Raw genomic sequence first — 24304 nt, 5'->3', positions numbered from 1 at the left:
AGGATTGCGTGAACCGTAAAGGAGTACTGTTCATCTATTTATAGGCACAGGACGCAGTCTGTGAGAAATTACAATCATGCCCCTTACAAAAGATTATAATTATGACTCAGACCCTTATGGACTAAGAAGTCATTTCATCTTTAAGTCGGTTTGAACCCTCGTCTTCAGATACGTTATAATACCGAAGCTTCATGAGTGGTAGATTCGGCACTACGTTTAAACGGATTTGCCGAAGGTGTGTCTTCCTGCAGGACCTTCGGCGACGAAGCATGACCCCAACACTGTCTTCTTGCGCCTGAGCACCTGGTTTCTTGCAGAGAGACCCCTGGACTTTATTTTAATCATAGAAATGGGTTTAAATTAGGGTTTTTGAATTCTAAAACTTCCAAAATTCATAACTTTTGCATATGAACTCCAAATTGGATGGTTCAAATTGCAAAATGTTCATGATGTTATTCTTTATCTATTTAATTTATGTTCATCCACTGTTTCTGAAAGGGAATTAGGCTTACACCTATTTCCTAAATGGTTTTGGTGGTTGAATTGCCCAACACAAATAATTGGACTAACTAGTTTGCTCTAGTGTACAAGTTATACAGGTGCCAAAGGTTCACACTTAGCCAATAAAAAGACCAAGTTTGGGGTTCAACAAAGAGAGCAAGGTATAACCGAAGGCACCTCTGGTCTGGCGCACCGGACTGTCCGGTGCACCACCGGACAGTGTCCGGTGCACCAGGGGACTCCAAGTCAAACTCGTCACCTTTGGGAAAATCCAGAGGCGCTCCGCTATAATTCACCGGACTGTCCGATGTACACCAGACAGTGTCTGGTGCCCTAGGGAAGAGCGGCTCTGGAACTCGCCAGCCTCGATAATTTGCTCCGCTATAATTCACCGGACATGTCCGGTGTGCACCGGACAGTCCGGTGAACCAGCAGAGCAACGACTACTTCGCGCCAATGGTCACCTGCAGGCGCATTTAATGCGCGCCAGAAGCGCGCAGAAGTCAGGCACGCGCGCGCTGGCACACCGGACACTCTACAGTACATGTCCGGTGTGCCACCGGACATCTAGGCGGGCCCAGAAGACAGAAGCTCCAACGGTCGGAACCCAATGGCCTGGTGACATGGCTGGCACACCGGACATGTCCGGTGTGCACCGGACTGTCCGGTGCACCATGCGACAGACAACCCCACCAAATGGCTAGTTTGGTGGTTGGGGCTATAAATACCCCCAACCACCCCACATTCAAGTCATCCAAGTTTTCCCACTTCAACTATTTACAAGAGCTCTAGCATTCAATTCTAGACACACTCAAGTGATCAAATCCTCTCCAAACTCCACACAACGCACTAGTGATTAGAGAGAGAGATTTGCTTGTGTTCTTTCGAGCTCTTGCACTTGGATTGCTTTCTTCTTTCTTTGATTCTTCATTGCGATCAAACTCACTTGTAATTGAGGCAAGGGACACCAATCTTGTGGTGGTCCTTGTGGGAACTTTGTGTTCCAAGTGATTGAGAAGAAAAGCTCACTCGGTCCGAGGGACCGTTTGAGAGAGGGAAAGGGTTGAAAGAGACCCGGTCTTTGTGACCACCTCAACGGGGAGTAGGTTTGCGAGAACCGAACCTCGGTAAAACAAATCCGCGTGTCACACTCTTTATTCGCTTGCGATTTGTTTTGCATCCTTTCTCGCGGACTCGATTATATTTCTAACGCTAACCCGGCTTGTAGTTGTGATTAACTTTGTGATTTTCAGTTTCGCCCTATTCACCCCCTCTAGGCGACTTTCAATTGGTATCAGAGCCCGGTGCTTCATTAGAGCCTAACCGCTCGAAGTGATGTCGGGAGAACACGCCAAGAAGGAGATGGAGACTGGCGATAAGCCCACTACAAGCCACGGGAAGGCTTCATCGGAAGAGTCCCGCAAAAATGGGAAAGGGAAGGAGAAGAAAGCCTCTTCCCACAAGTCGCATCGGAGTGGCGACAAGAAAAAGAAGATGAGGAAGGTGGTCTACTACGAGACCGACACTTCATCACCTTCCACCTCCGGCTCCGACGCGCCCTCCGTCACTTCTAAGCGCCACGAGCGCAAGAAGTTTAGTAAGATCCCCTTACACTACCCTCGCACCTCTAGACATACTCCATTACTTTCCGTTCCATTAGGCAAACCGCCAACCTTTGACGGTGAAGATTATGCTAGGTGGAGTGATTTAATGAAATTTCATCTAACCTCACTCCACAAAAGTATATGGAATGTTGTTGAGTTTGGAGCACAGGTACCATCCATAGGGGATGAGGATTATGATGAGGACGAGGTGGCCCAAATCGAGCACTTCAACTCCCAAGCTACAACCATACTCCTCGCCTCTCTAAGTAGGGAGGAGTACAACAAGGTGCAAGGATTAAAAAGCGTCAAGGAAGTTTGGGACGTGCTCAAGACCGCACACAAAGGTGATGAACTCACCAAGATCACCAAGCGGGAAACGATCGAGGGGGAGCTCGGTCGCTTCCGTCTTCGCCAAGGGGAGGAACCACAAGATATGTACAACCGGATCAAAACCTTGGTGAACCAAGTGCGCAACCTCGGGAGCAAGAAATGGGATGACCACGAGGTGGTTAAGGTTATTTTAAGATCACTTATTTTCCTTAACCCTACTCAAGTACAATTAATTCGTGGCAATCCAAGATATACACTAATGACTCCCGAGGAAGTAATCAGGAATTTTGTGAGCTTTGAATTTATGATCAAGGGCTCACGGAAGATCAACGAGCTTGACGGTCCTTCTACGTCCGAAGCTCAACCGGTCGCATTCAAGGCGACAGAGGAAAATAAGGAGGAGTCTACACCGAGTAGAACACCCATCAACGCCTCCAAGCTCGACAACGAGGAAATGGCGTTTGTCATCAAAAGCTTTCGCCAAATCCTCAAGCAAAGGAGGGGGAAAGATTACAAGCCCCGCTCCAAGAAGGTTTGCTACAAGTGTGGTAAGCCCGGTCACTTTATAGCAAAATGTCCTATTTCTAGTGGCAGTGACAGGGGCGACGACAAGAAGGGGAGAAGAAAGGAGAAGAAGAAGTACTACAAGAAGAAGGGCGGCGATGCCCATGTTTGTCGTGAGTGGGACTCCGACGAAAGCTCTAGCGACTCCTCCGACGACGAGGACGCCGCCAACATCACCGTCACCAAAGGACTTCTCTTCCCCAACGTCGGCCACAAGTGCCTCATGGAAAAGGACGGCAAAAAGAAGAAGGTTAAATCTAAATCCTCCACTAGATATGAGTCCTCTAGTGATGATAATGCTAGTGATGAGGAAGACAATTTGCGTACTCTTTTTGCCAACTTAAATATGCAACAAAAAGAGAAATTAAATGAATTAATTAGTGCCATCCATGAGAAGGATGACCTCTTGGACTCTCAAGAGGACTTCCTAATCAAGGAAAACAAAAAGCATGTTAAAGTTAAAAATGCTTATTCTCTAGAAGTTGAAAAATGTGAAAAATTATCTAGTGAACTAAGTACTTGCCATGAGACTATAGACAACCTTAGAAATAAGAATGCCAATTTGTTAACTAAGGTTGATTCTATTGCTTGTAATGTTTCAATTCCCAATCTTAGAAATGATAATGATGATTTACTTGCTAAGATTGAAGAATTAAACATGTCTCTTGCTAGTCTTAGGATTGAAAATGAAAAATTGCTTGCTAAGGCTAAAGAATTAGATGTTTGCAATGCTACAATTTCGGACCTTAGAACTAAAAATGATATATTGCATGCTAAGGTTGTAGAATTAAAATCTTGCAAACTCTCTACATCTACCGTTGAGCACACTACTATTTGCACTAGATGTAGAGATGTTGATATTAATGCTATACATGATCATATGGCTTTAATTAAACAACAAAATGATCATATAGCTAAACTAGATGCAAAAATTGCCGAGCATGAAATTGAAAATGAAAAATTTAAATTTGCTCGTAGTATGCTTTATAGTGGGAGACGCCCTGGCATTAAGGATGGCATTGGCTTCCAACAGGGAGGCAATGTCAAACTTAATGCCCCTCCTAAGAAATTGTCTAATTTTGTTAAGGGCAAGGATCCCATGCCTCAGGATAACGAGGGTTACATTTTGTACCCTGCCGGTTATCCCGAGTGCAAAATTAGGAGAATTCACTCTAGGAAGTCTCACTCTGGCCCTAATCATGCTTTTATGTATAAGGGTGAGACATCTAGTTCTAGGCAACCAACCCATGCTAAGTTGCCCAAGAAGAAAACTCCTAGTGCATCAAATGATCATAGCATTTCATTTAAAACTTTTGATGCATCCTATGTTTTAACTAACAAATCCGGCAAGGTAGTTGCCAAGTATGTTGGGGGCAAGCACAAGGGGTCAAAGACTTGTGTTTGGGTACCCAAAGTTCTTGTGTCTAATGCTAAAGGACCCAAAACCATTTGGGTACCTAAAGTGAAGAACTAAACTTGTTTTGTAGGTTTATGCATCCGGGGGCTCAAGTTGGATCATCGACAGCGGGTGCACAAACCACATGACAGGGGAGAAGAAAATGTTCCCCTCCTATGAGAAAAACCAAGATCCCCAACGAGCTATCACATTCGGGGATGGAAATCAAGGTTTGGTCAAAGGATTGGGTAAAATTGCTATATCTCCTGACCATTCCATTTCCAATGTTTTTCTTGTAAATTTATTAGACTACAATTTGCTTTCTGTATATCAATTATGTCAAATGGGCTACAACTGTCTATTCACTGATGTAGGTGTCACTGTCTTTAGAAGAAGTGATGATTCAATAGCATTTAAGGGAGTGTTAGAGGGTCAGCTATACTTGGTAGATTTTGATAGAGCTGAACTCGACACTTGCTTAATTGATAAGACTAACATGGGTTGGCTCTGGCACCGTCGACTAGCCCATGTTGGGATGAAGAATCTTCATAAGCTTCTAAAGGGAGAGCACATTTTAGGATTAACAAATGTTCATTTTGAGAAAGACAGGGTTTGTAGCGCATGCCAAGCAGGGAAGCAAGTTGGTGCCCATCATCCACACAAGAACATCATGACAACTGACAGGCCACTGGAGCTCCTACACATGGACCTATTCGGCCCGATTGCTTACATAAGCATCGGCGGGAGTAAGTACTGTCTAGTAATTATGGATGATTATTCTCGCTTCACTTGGGTGTTCTTTTTGCAGGAAAAATCTCATACCCAGGAGACCTTAAAGGGATTCTTGAGACGGGCTCAAAATGAGTTCGCCTTAAGGATCAAGAAAATTAGAAGCGACAACGGGACGGAGTTCAAGAACTCTCAAATTGATGGCTTCCTTGAGGAGGAGGGCATCAAGCATGAGTTCTCTTCTCCCTACACGCCACAACAAAATGGTGTAGTGGAGAGGAAGAATCAAACTCTATTGGACATGGCAAGAACCATGCTTGATGAGTACAAGACTTCGGATCGGTTTTGGGCCGAGGCGGTCAACACCGCCTGCTATGCCATCAACGGGTAGTATCTACACAGAATCCTCAAGAAGACATCATACGAACTCCTAACCGGTAAAAAGCCCAATATTTCATATTTTAGATTCTTTGGTAGCAAATGCTTTATTCTTGTTAAAAGAGGAAGAAAATCTAAATTTGCTCCTAAGACTGTAGAAGGCTTTTTACTAGGATATGATTCAAACACAAGGGCATATAGAGTCTTTAACAAGTCCTCTGGACAAGTTGAAGTTTCTTGTGACGTTGTGTTTGATGAGACTAACGACTCTCAAGTAGAGCAAGTTGATCTTGATGAGATAGGTGATGAAAAGGCTCCGTGCATCGCGCTAAGGAACATGTCCATTGGGGATGTGTGTCCTAAGGGATCCGAAGAGCCTCCAAATGCACAAGATCAACCATCCTCCTCCACGCAAGCATCTCCACCGACTCAAAACGAGGATGAAGCTCAAGTTGATGAAATAGAAGATCAAGCAAATGAGCCACCTCAAGATGACGACAATGATCAAGGGGGAGATGCAAATGACCAAGACAAGGAGGATGAAGAACAAAGGCCGCCACACCCAAGAGTCCACCAAGCAATCCAACGAGATCACCCTGTCGACACCATCCTCGGTGACATTCATAAGGGGGTAACAACTAGATCTCGTGTTGCACATTTTTGTGAGCATTACTCTTTTGTTTCCTCTATTGAGCCACACAGGGTAGATGAAGCACTACAAGATTCGGATTGGGTGGTGGCAATGCAAGAGGAGCTCAACAACTTCACTAGGAATGAGGTATGGCATTTAGTTCCACGTCCTAATCAAAATGTTGTAGGGACCAAATGGGTGTTCCGCAACAAGCAAGACGAGCATGGTGTGGTGACAAGGAACAAAGCTCGACTTGTGGCCAAAGGATACTCCCAAGTCGAAGGTTTGGATTTCGGTGAAACCTATGCACCCGTAGCTAGGCTTGAGTCAATTCGTATATTATTGGCATATGCTACTTACCATGGCTTCAAGCTTTATCAAATAGACATGAAAAGTGCCTTCCTCAATGGACCAATCAAAGAAGAGGTCTATGTTGAGCAACCTCCCGGCTTTGAAGATAGTGAGTACCCTAACCATGTGTATAAACTCTCTAAGGCGCTTTATGGGCTCAAGCAAGCCCCAAGAGCATGGTATGAATGCCTTAGTGATTTCCTTATCACTAATGGATTCAAAGTCGGAAAGGCCGATCCTACACTCTTCACTAAAACTCTTGAAAATGACTTGTTTGTATGCCAAATTTATGTTGATGATATTATATTTGGGTCTACTAACGAGTCTACATGTGAAGAATTTAGTAGGATCATGACACAAAAGTTCGAGATGTCGATGATGGGGGAGTTGAAGTATTTCTTAGGATTTCAAGTGAAGCAACTCCAAGAGGGCACCTTCCTAAGCCAAACGAAGTATACTCAAGATATTCTAAGAAAGTTTGGAATGAAGGATGCCAAACCCATCAAGACACCCATGGGAACCAATGGGCATCTCAACCTCGACGAAGGAGGTAAATCCGTCAATCAAAAGGTATATCGGTCGATGATAGGCTCTTTGCTATATTTATGTGCATCTCGACCAGATATAATGCTTTCCGTATGCATGTGTGCAAGATTCCAAGCCGACCCTAAGGAAGCTCACCTTACGGCCGTTAAACGAATCTTGAGATATTTAGTTTATACTCCTAAGTTTGGGCTCTGGTATCCTAGGGGATCCACTTTTGATTTGATTGGTTATTCGGATGCCGATTGGGCAGGGTGTAAAATTAATAGGAAGAGCACATCGGGGACTTGCCAGTTCTTGGGAAGATCCTTGGTGTCTTGGGCTTCAAAGAAGCAAAATTCCGTAGCTCTTTCTACCGCCGAAGCCGAGTACATTGCCGTAGGCCATTGTTGCGCGCAACTACTTTGGATGAGGCAAACCCTTAGGGACTATGGTTACAAATTAACCAAAGTTCCTCTTCTATGTGATAATGAGAGTGCAATCCGCATGGCGGATAATCCCGTTGAGCATAGCCTCACTAAACACATAGCCATTCGGTATCACTTTTTAAGGGATCACCAACAAAAGGGAGATATCGAGATTTCATACATTAATACTAAAGATCAATTAGCCGATATCTTTACCAAGCCTCTTGATGAACAAACCTTTAACAAACTTAGGCATGAGCTAAATATTCTTGATTCTAGGAACTTCTTTTGTTGATTTGCACACATAGCTCATTTATATACCTTTGATCATATCTCTTTCATATGCTATGACTAATGTGTTTTCAAGTCTATTTCAAACCAAGTCATAGGTGTATTGAAAGGAAATTGGAGTCTTCGGCGAAGACAAAGGCTTCCACTCCGCAACTCATCCTTCGCCGTCACTCTGAGCAACTCTCCATCTTTGGGGGAGAGATCACTCTTCTACTTTGGCATATTTTTCACTCACTTATTTATGACCAAAGGGGGAGAAAGTAATTCTAAGGGCTCTAATAACTCCGTTTTTGGCGATTCATGCCAAAGGGGGAGAGAGTAATAGCCCAAAGCAAAAGGACCACACCACCACCTAATTTTAAAAAGAGTTTTTCAATTGATATGATTCTCAATTGATAAATTTAAAATTGATATCTTATTGTGTTCAAAAGGGGGAGAAAGTAGCATTTCAAAATTGATATATCAAAACCCTCTTGAACACTAAGAGGAGGATTTCATTTAGGGGGAGTTTTGTTTAGTCAAAAGAAAGGCATTTGAACCAGGGGGAGAAAATTTAAAATTTTGAAAATGCTTCGCAAAAATCTTATTCATTTACCTTTGACTATTTGCAAAAGAACTTTGAAGAGGATTTACAAAAGAATTTGCAAAAACAAAACATGTGGTGCAAGCGTGGTCCAAAATGTCAAAAATTGAAGAAACAATCCATGCATATCTTATAAGTATTTATATTGGCTCAATTCCAAGCAACCTTTGCACTTACATTATGCAAACTAGTTCAATTATGCACTTCTATATTTGCTTTGGTTTGTGTTGGCATCAATCACCAAAAAGGGGGAGATTGAAAGGGAATTAGGCTTACACCTATTTCCTAAATGGTTTTGGTGGTTGAATTGCCCAACACAAATAATTGGACTAACTAGTTTGCTCTAGTGTACAAGTTATACAAGTGCCAAAGGTTCACACTTAGCCAATAAAAAGACCAAGTTTGGGGTTCAACAAAGAGAGCAAGGTATAACCGAAGGCACCTCTGGTCTGGCGCACCGGACTGTCCGGTGTGCCACCGGACAGTGTCCGGTGCACCAGGGGACTCCAAGTCAAACTCGTCACCTTCGGGAAAATCCAGAGGCGCTCCGCTATAATTCACCGGACTGTCCGGTGTACACTGGACAGTGTCCGGTGCCCCAGGGAAGAGCGGCTCTGGAACTCGCCAGCCTCGGGAATTTGCTCCGCTATAATTCACCGGACATGTCCGGTGTGCACCGGACAGTCCGGTGAACCAGCAGAGCAACGACTACTTCGCGCCAACGGTCACCTGCAGGCGCATTTAATGCGCGCTAGAAGCGCGTAGAAGTCAGGCACGCGCGCTGGCACACCGGACACTCTATAGTACATGTCCGGTGTGCCACCGGACATCCAGACGGGCCCAGAAGACAGAAGCTCCAATGGTCGGAACCCAACGACCTGGTGACGTGGCTGGCGCACCGGACATGTCCGGTGTGCACCGGACTGTCCGGTGCACCATGCGACAGACAGCCCCACCAAACGGCTAGTTTGGTGGTTGGGGCTATAAATACCCCCAACCACCCCACATTCAAGTCATCCAAGTTTTCCCACTTCAACTACTTACAAGAGATCTAGCATTCAATTCTAGACACATCCAAGTGATCAAATCCTCTCCAAACTCCACACAACGCACTAGTGATTAGAGAGAGATTTGCTTGTGTTCTTTCGAGCTCTTGCGCTTGGATTGCTTTCTTCTTTCTTTGATTCTTCATTGCGATCAAACTCACTTGTAATTGAGGCAAGAGACACCAATCTTGTGGTGGTCCTTGTGGGAACTTTGTGTTCCAAGTGATTGAGAAGAAAAGCTCACTCGGTCCGAGGGACCGTTTGAGAGAGGGAAAGGGTTGAAAGAGACCCGGTCTTTGTGACCACATCAACGGGGAGTAGGTTTGCGAGAACCGAACCTCGGTAAAACAAATCCGCGTGTCACACTCTTTATTCGCTTGCGATTTGTTTTGCATCCTCTCTCACGGACTCGATTATATTTCTAACGCTAACCCGGCTTGTAGTTGTGATTAACTTTGTGATTTTCAGTTTCGCACTATTCACCCCCCCTCTAGGCAACTTTCAGTTTCCATGTATCAATTTTATGGTTGGTCTCTAGGTTAGGGTAAGACTATGGAAACCTTATTAGAAATAAAATAAAGATGAAAGCCCTAATGAATAGTCAAGTGCTTAACTTTGTAGACCTAATCCCATTTAATGTATGATCCCATCCATGGAATAAGTTTATTTGAGTAAGTAATTTTGTAAGATAGACCTTGTTGGGGGGCCTTCGTCTTCCGAAGGTCCTCAAAAACATGATTAACAATGTTTCCCAAGTGAAATATATGTACAGGAACCTTCGGACTTGGAACGAAGCTGTTCACAATATGAAAAGCATGATCGGGGCGAAGGTCGAATCAGTTCCGAAGCTACGCGCAAGGAAGCCTCGGCTCAGTAGCAGAAAAAGGAACCAACTTAAAGAGGAAAAGACTATCTAGTCCTCGATAGATTTTCCTTAAGTCAATTGTAAACATGAAGGGCATGAATGTAATTTTACACATATTGTGCTCTGTGCCTATAAATAGATGAATAGTACCCCCATACTGTTCACGTTGACTTGTATTCACTCGTGCGTCACTCTTGGACTTTTGCCTTCTGTTAAGCCGAAGGTACAAATGTAATTCAGTATTGTTTATGTTTATTCATGATGATACAATAAAGATATATAAAGGATGTCATGTGATTATTCATGTTATGTCTCATGTTTCATATGCCTCTTCTTTCATTAATATAAACTGCGATGATGAAGGTACGTCCTTCATGACCTTCGTTTGAAGATCATTATATCCCGAGGGAAATAATGCTTCGAAGGATGACAATATTTAACCATTAACATTTCTGTGTTGCCTTGTTCTTAATTCATAGCATTTGAGAACAAGTCCCCAACATTGGCGCCCACCTCCGGTGTACTCACTTCCACAATCTTCGTCAAAGCATCAACCTTCGTCATACCGCCGAAGAAGATAACAGCGCCAGGGGCTGCACTGCAGCCACTAGACACAAACCAGGAGACTCTCTCTCTCCAAGAGGCCAGAAGACAAAAGAGAAAGGCCACTAGTCCAACACTTCAGGAGGAGGAGTTGGACCAAGAGATCAGGGACCTAGAAATCATTCACCAGCAGGTGCAAAGGAAAAAGGAGAAGATGGCCCAGCTGGCCGACCTTTAGAAGAAGATCGACGAAGCTGCTGAGGAAGTGCGTCATCTTACTCAAGATGACCATGACCGAAGGCCCCAACACCGGGAGCTTCGTTAAGAGGGCTCATTCAACGAAGATGAATGGTACGATGATTTTAATCATGGTAGCTATACTTTTTATGATGCTTCTCCTCTGGCAGCAGAATTGCAGGCTATCCCATGGTCACAATCCTACAAGCCACCTCAGCTACCCATATACGATGGGCACTCGGACCCAAAGAAATTCTTGATGAGCTATGAGGCAACAATATCCTCATATGGAGGCAACACAGCTGTCATGGCAAAGTCCTTCGTCATGGCAGTCCGAAATGTGGCCCAGACATGGTACTCTTCTCTCCGGCCAGGGACAATCACGTCATGGCAGAAGCTCAAGGACATGCTGGTTACCAGTTTTCAAGGCTTTCAGACGAAGCTAGTCACAGCTCAGGCCTTGTTCCAGTGCACACAAGACCAGGAGGAATACCTTCAGGCGTATGTCCGAAGGTTCTTGCGACTGAGAGCACAAGCGCCCATAATGCCCAATGAAATTGTCGTTGAGGCCATGATCAAGGGTCTTCGTCCAAGGCCTATGGCCCAATACTTCGCCAGAAAACCTCCCCAGACTCTGGAGAAGCTGCTTCAGAAAAATGGATGAGTACATCTGGGCTGATAATGACTTCCGACAAAGAAGGGAGGAAGCTTATAGATTTTCTGAGATGACTAGGGGCTTCGGAGGAAGAATCCACCCTAGGCATGTCAGATCAATCCACAGCTCCAGTCAGAATGATGACAAAGGAAACCAGCTTCAGAGACCACATCACACCTCGTAGTCTTCGGGACAACAGCAAAGCTCCTTCAGGCCACCAGCTCCAAGGGGCAGAGGCGTCAGGGGCTTCGGAGGAAGATATGGGGATCAACCCAGAAAAATCTATTGTTTATTCTGTGGTGAGGACAAGGGCCACACTACAAGAATGTGCCAGATTACTATTTTGAAGCAAAAAGAGATTGCCGAATTAGAAGCTCGACAGAATCAGCCGAAGCAGGTTTTACATACTGCTTCGTGCCACTCTCCTTACATACCAAAATATGTGGGCAACCAACTTGCAGCTTCTGTTGCTTCGACAAGCCATTCACAAGCTTCTTGGCCTTAGCTCCCACCGCCACCACTACTGCAACCTACTTATTTCCAAAGCCAGCAGCCAGAAAGGCGCCAGCACTCCCAACAACAACGTGACTTCAGGGAGGAGTCCGAAGCTCGTACAATCAATAGTACTGTACCAGAATCAAAGCACAAATACTGAGCAATATCCTGTTTCTGAAATACTTTTATCTTCTATGCCATTTTGCTTTTTGAATAAGGAACAAGCAATGAAAATTTAGTTTTAATTTCTTGTAATAATTTTGCTTCTATCAAAACGGAATATATCTTCTTAACAGATTTACGAAGCTCAAAAGTCGTTCCTAAGGGAATGCAGAGCCAAATTTGCTGAAGCTACAAAACGTCGTTCCTAAGGGAGCGCAACGTAAGTTTTGTGGTCAAAAGTCGTTCCTAAGGGAATGCAGAGCCAAATTTGCCGAAGCTACAAAAGTCGTTCCTAAGGGAGCGCAGCGTAAGTTTTGTGCTCAAAAGTCGTTCCTAAGGGAATGTAGAGCCAAATTTGCCGAAGCTACAAAAAGTTGTTCCCAAGGGAGCGCAGCGTAAGTTTTCTGCTCAATAGTCGTTCCAAAGGGAATGCAGAGCCAAATACTGTCGAAATATAAGGCAAAGAAGTTCAAAAGCCGTTCCTAAGGGGATGCAGAACTTATACCGCCAAAATAGAAGACGAAAAAGTTCAGAAGTCATTCCTAAGGGGATGCAAAACTTATATCTCCGAAATAGATGGTGAAGAAGCTCAAAAGTCGTTCCTAAGGGAATGCAGAGCTTGTGTGTTCCAGTGTGGGCGTGTGGGTGTGTATCTTCGGCATCCTCATCATTTTGTATCATGCCATCACTTCATTTCGCATAACATTACATCATACATCATATTGCATCAATGACACAAGAATCGAATACGAAGCCAATCTTCGGCAAATGCTTCGTTAAAATGAAAATGTGCTAAGGCACGAAGTAAGCTTCGGGAAATACAGTTTTATTAGCCTTGTCACAAGAAGGGATCTCTCTTTACGAAGTATGGATCTCTTTCTTTACGAAGCATGGATCTCTTTATGAAGCATGTATCTCTTTCTTTATGAAGCATGAAAAGAAGGGAATGTGTTTTTTCACCGAAGGCTCAAAAACGGTATGTGCGTAAGTTTCATGCATCGCAAAGAAATAAATTACAATAATTTACATATTCGATTCAAAGTTACATACGTCAAATATTACATAGTCTTGTTACAATAGAATCTTAATGTTTATTCCATTGTCCCATACATCGAGCATTTCAAAATATTATTACAATGAAGTCTATTCTTCTCTAAGAACTTTTTCCGCAACTTCGTTTAAAAGTTTATCAACAACTTCGTCGATAATGGAGTCCGCCATGTTTATAATGTCCAGCGCTTCCTTTATTTCTGGATCAACTAGGGGATCGTACGGTTCCGAAGGCGGAGATAGTTCAGCTGAAATAGGTAAAATTGATTAGTCCGAAGTCACAAAACAAGTACCGAAGCTAAAAACCAAAAAATAATACATATACTTCTTTCGTGTTCTGCAGCTTCTTCAGCTCGTTTTGCTTCTGCTCGGGCGTCATGGGTGTCTTTTTCACTCTTTTTTATAATCTCATGGGCCAGCTCTCGACCACCATTCACCCAGATATCATTATAAAATTTCCCGCCCACTAAAGTTGCTTTAGCTGAAGGATCCTTCGTATCATCTACGGAGAAGGTAGCTTCAGCATGGGCCATTGCTTTAACGTGATCACATCCGGCCTTCTCCAAGATGGCTGAAATTCCCCGCACACCGGAAAACACGCAAACATCCCCACGATCACTCAAAATTTCTTCGAAGGCTTTGACTTCTCCACTTATCCATTCAACGACGCCCTCAGGGTCGCCTCGTATGAAGTTTTCTTCGGTAGAGTAGGCACCCACTTTGGCGAAGCTAGTTTTCAATTTCTTCACACAATCCAAGGATTTCTCAAAACACCTTTCCTTGGATTCGCGAAGTTCTTCAACATCTTTCTCTAGCTTATTTTTCCAGTACTCGCTGATCTCTCGATTAGCCTGTGCGAGCGCGCAGTTCTCTTTAGCTTCGGCCAACTGTCTCCAAAGGTCTTCAATTTCGGTTTTCTGGGCTTCAGCCTGAGTTTTATAATTAGCTTCATCTTCCTTTACTTTGTTTACCAATGAAATCAAAATTTTGTCTTTCTCTAGACCTTCGTTTCTTAATTCAATCACCTCGGACCGAAGGTTGTTAAGAGCCATTAAACAGCTCTCGTCTTCAGTATTCTTTTGTGCCCTCAAGGCATTACTAAGAATCAAGCCCTGTAAAAAAGAAGACAAAATTGAGTATGACAATGAAATACTTCGTTTCCAACTTAAAAGTTAACTTTTATACCTTTATACTGTTGTATGCTAGGCTGTCAGCAAGATCATCCTTCGACAAAATCAAAAGGCCATCTTCCAGCTTCGGGAATCCCATACTCTTAGCTATCTCCCGACAAACGGATATTTCTTTATTGTCCGGGAGACAGTATAAGAAGTCGTCATCATTAGTGCCATTAAACACTAAAGCTCCCTTCGGATATTTCAATTTTCGCGCATAGTTTTTGGCTTCCAGAACTTCTTCTTCGGACAACTTTTTCCCCGAAGCATGACGATAAATATAATTAGCATCTTCGGCAGCGGCTTCAGGGGCAGGAGATTTTGCCTTTTCTGTTGTGTCTTGCCCTCCTGCCATGACAGCATCCGAAGTTTGCTGATCAACTTCGACTTCAGGCATGACAGCCTTCGTCTCACTGGGCATTGAGGGCCCAGCTTCGGCTTCTGCTTGCCTAGCTTCGGCTTCGGCTTGCGCTTTGGCAGCTTCAGCAATTTTCTTTGTAGGAGCAGGGCTCAAGGCCTTTGTAGTCTCCAGCACAGCATCCAACATGTTGGCCATCCTCCTCCTCTTGGGAGTCGTGGCAGAAGCCTTTTGCACCTTCGGCAGTTTTGCCTCTGTTGGAGGGCTCATAATTTCTGGCATTTTCATTATTTCTTCAACCTTTGGCTCTTCAGCCTTATCATCCTTAGCTTCGATTGGCTCGACTGTAGGCGTCTTCGGCATTACAGTTGGTTCTTCAATGCTCTGTGCAATTGGAGCAGCTTGTCTTGCTTCGGCAGTTGAAGAGGCTCTTTCGACAAATTCAAGTACCACGGCTGGTTCAATATAACAAGGCCGGTGGGGCAGAACCTTCACCTTTTTGCCCTTCGGCACAACTGTGGTGGCCAAAGCGGTAGTCTTCCTCTTTTTTCCTTTCCCTCGCAGCGGGTAGCGATAATCGGGGTATATGAAGCCAATCGCATCAAAGACCATGTTCAGTCTTTTCTTCCCCCGGCCCCCGAAGGCTGCGGACAAAGCATTATCTTCGGCCTTGGAGTACGCCCCAAGTAGCTCATCGTTGGCAGCTTCGATACATTTCAACCAGTCATCGTTTGGCTCATCAAACTTCTCCCCAAATCTGAAGGTATACTTCAATCGGACTAGACCACCCTCACTCGAATCGGCGATGGTCTCCTTCGGCATATACCAGCCCTCCACAAGAGGCCATACCCTAAAGGCTATATGCTCCTAAATTAAATCTCTTGTGCCAATAAAGGCACACACGGTACTAAAAGCCTTCTGGCATGCCTCAACATTTCTATCAATTTCCACCTTTGGCCTTCGGAGGCTGAAGAGAGACCAAATGGGGCGCTGGATAATTTTCTTGATATCCTCCCTTTTCTTTAAGTCATTTTTAACATAAAACCACTCCTCCATCCAGGCCTCGAGCCATCTTTTCTGGAATGTTGGCACTGGGTGACTTGCATTGGGGCGAGCAATAAATCCATAACAACCGAAGTTGTTATGGTACTGTTCCTTGCCAGTAGCCTTCGTTTCATATAAAAGTTCGTGCATACTACATAAACACTTCGCGCTTGGCTCTAGCCCTTGACTTCTTATGGCCCAGACAAAACCCCCATCCTAATTATAGCTTCAGGGGTAATTTGATGAAGGAAGATCTGGTATATCTTCAGCACTTCAACCACAAACTTGCTCAGCGGAAATCAAAGACCTGCTTTTAAGAAGCTTCGGTATATAACAATCTCATTTTCCTCCGGAGCAGGGGCAGTACTGTCTCCTCCAACTCTGACAATAGACATGTCGCGAAAATATCTCCCCCTCATAGCATCAATATGACTTTGCTTGATAGTCGATTTTCCGAAGATAATATGGCTTGGGCGCCACGGCCGATCCTCAGAGTCTTCATCCCCACTTTCCACATCATAACTATCACTGTCATCAGAATCTTCGGATAAACCCTCCATGATCTCTTTAGTAATTTTCTCTGTATTTGTTTTTGCCATGGACTCAATAAATCCAGCAATGAAAGGATCATCAACTTTTTTCTCTTCATACAGCTTCGTCTCCTCGGTTGTTTTCTTCTCTTCAGTCATCTTCTTCTCTTCACTCATCTTCTTTTCAAATTTGGAGCAAGCGCATCTTTAAAACGAAGCTCTAAAAACTCGAGAATCAGGCAAGAGCTAGTGAACAAGTGCTAAAAATTTGACACAATAATGCAAATGGCAGAAATGGCGTACCAAATGCTACCGGTGTGGGTTCATATTTATACGCCCAGTGCGTTGCAACTTGAAGGGCCCCGTCTTTCATTGACTGTTGCTATTCTAGCAAAGAGAAGGTGTTTTTTCGGACCTTCGGCTTAAGGCCTTCGTTCACGCCTCAGTCTAAATTCGTTATTATAACAAATCAATACTACGAGGGGCTACTATTGGGGGCCTTCGTCTTCCGAAGGTCCTCAAAAACATGATTACCAATTGTTGGGGTCGTGCTTCGGTACGCCGAAGGTCTCACACGAAGAAGCAGCTTCGGCCAAAGTCGTTTCTAAGAGATGGCCGAAGGTCCCTTTTCATGGAGCTTCGGCGTTTTAAACCGACATAGAGGCAGAATGACCTTTTTATACATGTATGTCCGAGTCAATGTTGTAAACTTCCGCAAGGGGTATAATTGTAATTTGTCACAGGCTGCGACCTGTGTCTATAAATAGATGAACAGTACCTCTGTACTGTTCACGCGAACCTGCTTTTTGCCTTCGCATCACATTCGTACTTTTTGCCTTCCGCAAGACCGAAGGTACATTTGTACTTCAAAGTCATTTATATTCATTAATACAAGTAGAGATAATTCTATGATAATATTTACATGTTTATTTCATGATTTATGTGAATGCTTTATTCTTCGTTGTTATGCTTACGAAGGTATGTTCTTTGTAACCTTCGTCCGAGATGCTATATATCCCGAAGGGATATATCGTTATGAAGGACGAAGGACCTTAATACTTAACATTTTCTGTGTTGCCTTGTTCTTAATTCGAAGCATTTGAGAACAAGTCCCCAACATTGGCGCCCACCTCCGGTCAACTCACTTCCACCTTTCTGAGCTGATGGCTTCGTTCAACACTCAAGCTGGAGCTGCTTCGGCTTCGAAGCTGGTGCTCCCGATAACAGGCGGTTCTTGCTCAGAGCCAGCTAACAAAAAGCAGAAGAAGGAGGCTCAGAGAAGGGTGCAGCATGTTGGAGTGCAGGGACCCTTCATTAAGTCAAAATGGTCTCACATTCCAATTACCTTCTCTCAGGAAGATCTTCAGCTCAAGGACTATCCTCACAATGATGCTATGGTCATTTCTTGTGTGATCAAAGGGTTTCTGGTTCACAATGTCCTAGTTGACACAGGCAGTACAGCTGACATTATATTTGCCAAAGCCTTCAGACAGATGCAAGAGCCTGAAGACAAGATTCATGATGCTACGCACCCTCTTTGTGGCTTCGGAGGACGGCAGATTGTGGCACTCGGGAAGATTACCATGCCGGTAACCTTCGGATTTGTTAATAACACAAGGACTGAGCAAATTGTGTTTGATATTGTTGACATGGAATACCCCTACAACGCCATCATTGGTCGTGGTACCCTAAATGCTTTTGAAGCAATTCTTCACCCAGCTTATCTCTGCATGAAGATACCTTCGGACCAAGGGCCTATTGCTATTCATGGGAGTCAGGAAGCTGCCAGAAGGGCCGAAGGAAGCTGGACTGATTCCAAGGCAATCCATAATATAGATGGAGTTGAAGCTTGTGAACAGTACAAGTTCAGGAGGGAAAAAGCAGCTTCGGCTGATCAGCCGAAGCCCATGCTGCTGTGTGAGGATATAGCAGAGCAGAAGGTGCTATTGGGCTCGCAATTATCTGAAGATCAAGAGAAAACCTTGATAAGGTTTTTATTCAACAATAAAGATGTTTTTGCATGGTCAGCCAATGATCTTTGTGGAGTGAATCGGGATGTTATTGAACATTCGCTCAATGTTGACCCATCCTTCAGACCCCGCAAGCAGAGGCTTCGGAAAATGTCTGATGACAAGGCCGAAGGGGCTCGCAACGAAGTAAAAAGACTCTTAAGTGCAGGAGTTATCAGAGAAGTGAAGTATCCAGAATGGTTAGCTAACACTGTTATGGTGAAGAAGGCCAATGGAAAGTGGAGAATGTGTATTGATTTCACAGATCTCAACAAGGCTTGTCCGAAGGATGAGTTCCCGCTGCCAAGGATAGACTCTTTAGTTGATGCAGCAGCTTCTTCGGAACTCATGAGTCTCCTGGATTGTTACTCAGGCTATCATCAAATCTGGATGAAAAAGGAGGATGAGCCGAAGACTAGTTTCATAACCCCAAGTGGTACATATTGCTATCTTCGGATGCCTGAGGGGCTTAAGAATGCTGGAGGGAGTTTCAGCAGGATGACTGCGAAGGTTCTCCAATCTCAGATAGGCAGAAATGTGTTGACCTATGTTGATGACATTATTGTAAAAAGCACGAAGCAAGAAGACCATATTGCTGATCTGCAGGAGACCTTCGCCAGCTTCAGACAAGCTGGTCTGAAGCTGAATCCAGAAAAATGTGTCTTCGGAGTAAAGAAGGGTAAGTTCCTTGGATGCTTGGTTTCAACAAAGGGAATTGAAGCTAATCCAAATAAAATCGAAGCTATACTTCGAATGGAGCCACCAACCACAAGAAAGGGGGCCCAAAGATTGACAGGAAGACTGGCATCTCTTAACAGATTTATATCCAGATCAGCGGAAAGAAATCTACCCTTCTTCGAGGTGCTAAAATCAGCTGAAGTCTTTCAATGGGGCCCAGCTCAACAAAAAGCTTTCGAAGAACTCAAGCAATACCTGATAGATCTAACAACATTAACTCCACCAATGCCAGGGGTTCCTCTGTTGTTGTATGTGGCAGCTTCGCACTCAGCAGTAAGTGCGGCACTTGTGCAGGAGAAGTTTGATGGACAAATCAAGAAGCAGGTCCCAGTATATTTTGTATCTGAGGTCCTTAGTGTCTCAAAGAAAAATTATACAGAACTGGAGAAGGTGTTGTATGCCGTTCTAATGGCATCCAGGAAGCTTCGGCATTATTTTCAGGCATATAATATTATTGTTCCTTCTTCGCAGCCGTTGAAAGATATCATGAGAAATAAAGAAGCTACTGGCCGAATTGGAAAATGGGCTGCGGAGCTTAATGAATTTTACATTGATTATGTGCACAGATCCTCGATCCAGTCTCAAGCATTGGCAGATTTTATTGCCGACTGGACGCCAGGGGCTCAGGGCGAAGAAGCGAATAAAGATGCCGAAGCATGGACAGTGTTTTGTGATGGCTCCTGGGGAACCTTCGGAGCAGGAGCAGCTGCTGTTTTGGTTTCACCGTCCAAGGTTAAAACTTGCTATGCAGCAAAACTGGACTTCAGCTGCACAAATAATATTGCTGAGTACGAAGCCTTGCTCCTGGGTCTTCGGAAACTAAAGGCGATGGGGATCAGGAGGGCGATCCTTAAAACTGATTCTCAGATTGTTTCGGGTCATATTGACAAAAGTTGCAAGGCTAAAGACCCGAAGCTTGAAAAATACCTAGACACAGTCCGAAGGATCGAAGCTTCCTTCGAAGGATTTTCTGTTAAGAATATCCCTCGAGGGCAAAATGAACATGCTGATTTGTTAGCCAGGTCTGCAGCACAGGGGCTGCCGCTACCTTCGGATGTATTCTTCGAAACAATAAAGGCACCTTCAGTGGAGTTACTTGAAAGAGCAGTTCTTACTATTTCTCCTGTGTACAGTGAAGATTGGAGAACTGAAATAATTTCTTACCTTCAGGGCAACTTCCTATCAGATGACGAAGCTTATAATAAAAGAATAGAGGCAAGAGCTCGTCCGTATATCATTATAGAAGGGGAGTTATACAAGCATGGAGTTTGTGCCCCGCTGCTCAAATGCTTGTCTAGAGCCGAAGGTATAGAGTTGATGAAGGAGATACATGCAGGCCTTTGTGGATCCCACATCGGATCCAGGCCGTTACTTGGAAAAGTGTTCCGTCAAGGATTTTATTGGCCGAAGGCAGCTTCGGATGCAGCTGAGTTAGTTCAAAAGTGCGAAGGTTGTCAGAAATGTGCAAGAGATCAAAAACAACCTTCGTCTTTGACACAGCTAATACAACCCATCTGGCCATTGCAAAGGTGGGGCCTCGATTTGCTGGGCCCATTACCACCGGCTCAAGGCAATCTGAAATATGTTGTAGTTGCTGTGGAATATTTTTCCAAGTGGATTGAGGCGAAGCCATTAGCTACAATAACTTCGGCCACTGTCCAAAAATTTTTCTGGCAGAATATTGTCTGTCGCTTCGGAGTGCCGAAGGCTATAACTGTAGATAATGGAACACAATTTGACTCCGAAGAATTCAGAAATTTTTGTGATCAAATTGGCACGAAGATCCACTTTGCGTCAGTCAGGCACCCGGAGTCGAATGGGCTTGTTGAAAGGGCCAACGGCATCATAATGACAGGAATAATGAAGCTAATCTTTAATCAACCAAGGGGAAAGTGGCCAGATCAGCTTACCAAAGTGGTATGGAGCCATAACACAACAACAACAAGATCTACAGGCTTTACCCCATTTAAGTTGTTATTTGGTGACGAAGCAATAACCCCGGAAGAAGCCAAAGCTGGATCAATAAGAGTGGTAGCTTCGGCAGAATCAGGTCCCGAAGATACTTGTCTCGTGGAAAAAGATGCCTTAGAAGGGATCAGGCTTCAGGCCGTGGAGAATATCAATAAGTACCAGGCTGAAACAGTTAAATGGCGAGATAGAAAGGTCCGGCTAAAAAATATTGAGCCAGGACACTTGGTGCTTCGGAGAGTGGCCAATCCGGATACAGTGGGCAAATTGCAACTGAAATGGGAAGGGCCTTTCTTAGTAGCATCTTCGTCAAGGCCTGGTTCGTACAGACTGAAGGACATGGATGGCAATGAAATTCCAAGATCTTGGAATGCGGATGAGCTTCGGCGGTTTTATGTATAACTCGATGTAATTTTGACTTTTCTTTTCTTTTTCATGGCACCCTTTTCCTTTCTAAAGGGGGAGAAAGGTTTTTAATGGGGCCATCATATGTAATTTCCTTTTTAGTTTTATAAGAGCAAAATCCCCCAAAGAATGTAAATGTAAAAGCTGAGAGCGCACCATCGAGTGCCGAAACTAAAAAAGAGAAGAAGCTCCAAAGACGTCCCTAAGGGGATGCAGAGCTCACAGCGAAAAGTCAACGCTGATTCCGCCGAAAGTAAAAGGCGAAGAAGCTCCAAAGTCGTTCCTAAGGGAATGCAGAGCTTATACCGTCTAAGTAAAAGACGAAGAAGCTCCAAAGACGTCCCTAGGGGGATGCAGAGCTTACAGCGAAAAGTCAACGCTGATACTGCCTAAGTAAAAGGCAAAGATGCTCCAAAGTCGTTCCTAAGGGAATGCAGAGCTGACGTGTGTTTGCTCCTAAGAAAATGATGGATGAGTGTGGCTTCGGACATACGCTTCGGACATTCATTTGCACATTACATCATGGCATTTGCATGCATAAGCATTCATTCATAGCATTTGTGTTCCTAAATGGTTGCTTCGGCACAGAGAAAAGTTTCGGATAAATGGTTTGTTATGATTCGTTATGTAAAAGAAAGGTTTCGAAGAAGTGGTTTTTTATGAATCGTTGTGTATAAGAGTAGCAGTCTTTTATGTTTTGTTATGTAAATAAAAGCTTCGGCAGATAAGAGTAGCAGTCTTTTATGTTTTGTTATGTAAATAAAAGCTTCGGCAGATAAGAGTAGCAGTCTTTTATGTTTTGTTATGTAAGGAAAGGCTTCGGCAAAAAGAGGAAGCGGCCTTTTATGCTTCGTTGTGTACGAAAAGAAGGGAAGGTGTTTTTTCGCCTTCGGCTCAAAAAACTGATTTCGTCCACATCAAAGCACCTCAATCGAAGGGTAAGAATATATTACAAGGTATGTACAAAGTTCCTTGAAGAACAGTTTAATTCTATTTACAAGAGTTGTTACAAAATTATCCTGAGTTTTTCTAAAGCACACTTCTGCTAGTCTTCATTAAGCTTCAGCTTCGACGACAACTTCGGCGGCATATCCTAGGCATCATCTTCACCTTCGTCATCCTACATGAGTCAAGGAATCATAAGAATCAAGCCCAAAGGAAAAGGTAAGCACGAAATGTCATTTCTTACTGGTTCAAGATGACTTCGGGCTTCGTCTCCAGCTTTCTCTCGCCCGCCCTTTGTCCATACCATTTTTATAAATCTATTGGAGATACTTCGGGCGAGGTCAGGCATATCATCCAGGATTGATGAAGATAAGGTGAAGTTGGGCCTGTTGACAACCTTTCCATGTTCACAGCCGGCCTTCAGAAATGCAGCAGCGGTACCCCGAGAAGCTACCCAGGCACAGAAGTCGCCGTGCCCGGCTATAACTTCGTCAAGCTCTTCGATTTCAGCTTCAATATGATCGAAGGCCTGGGGTAAATTTTCCGCCGAAGGGTTAAATTTCCCACTGCTGGCTCCAACAGAGTAAAATATCTTCTTTAATCGTCCAATACAATTATTGCCAAAGTTCAAGCATTTGTCTTGAAGGCTTATTAATGCTTTCTTCAATTCTGAGCTGGTCTGGACTTCGGCTTTAAGCTTCGAATTCAGTTCTAGCTTCTCCTGATCAAATTGTTTTGATTGATTGATAAGCTTCGAATTTAACTCTAATATTTTAGCCTCAGTTTCAGCCAGCAAGCCTTCGGTCGATTGGAGCTCGAAGTCTTTCTTTTCAATGATGGCAGATTGCTCTTTTATTTTGTTTTCCAAGTTTTCAATTATAGCTTCGTGCTTTTTGTCCTCCAAGTCTTGTTGCATCTTCAGAGCTTTGCTCAGTAGCATGCTCTGAACAGAAACAACTTATGTTAAGTAATATTTTCATTGTTAACGGCAATAAAAACCAGAGAAAAAGGTTGTTTACCTTGAAGTTAGAATAAAACAAGCTGCCGACGATATGTTGTCGTCGGTAGCGGCTGATGTCTGTCTCTAACTTCGGAAAACCGATACTCTTCGATAGAGTACAGATTACCTTAGCTCCAGTCTGGTCTCGAATACAGCCTAGTTTTTCATCATCTACACCCCCAAATAGAAGGGCTCCTGGCTTGTAGCCGCAAGATTTGGCATAGTCTTTGAGTTCTTCTATTTCGTCCTTCGTCAGTTTCTGCCCAATTAGATTCTGGAAAGAATAGGCTTCGTCGTCCGGAGTTTCTTCGACTATTTCTTTCCCTTTCCCTGGCACTGTGGCCAGGATTTCTTCAGTAACGGTGGCAGCTTCTTCAATGTTTTCCGTCAAAATTTTGTCAATATTTTCAAGAGTAGTTTCTAAATTTACATCTTCGGGTGTGGCAGCTTCGGTAGCCGCGACTTCTGAAGCTCTACCTTCAGCAGCTGCCGTTTTCTGAATTGACAACCTAGGTGGAGTTTTGTCGATAACCTCAGTTACCGCAATAATTCTTTGCCGTTTGGGTTTGTTTATCTTCGGTTGATCCGGCTCGTCCACCTTTTCAAAAAGCTTCGTCAGTTGGAGCCCTAGTGGACTTAGCTTCGTAGGCATGGGTTCAGTCATTACCTTTAAAATTTCCTCCACGTCGCTGGTAGAAGGCGGTGTGGGGGTCTCCTCTTCTTCGGGTGATTTGCGCTTCGGAGCAGATATTTTTCTTTTCTTGAGAACTTTCT

This window comes from Zea mays, chromosome 4 (genome assembly GCF_902167145.1).
Source record: "Zea mays cultivar B73 chromosome 4, Zm-B73-REFERENCE-NAM-5.0, whole genome shotgun sequence".
Lineage (NCBI taxonomy): Eukaryota > Viridiplantae > Streptophyta > Magnoliopsida > Poales > Poaceae > Zea > Zea mays.
This window is presented reverse-complemented; position numbering follows the sequence as displayed.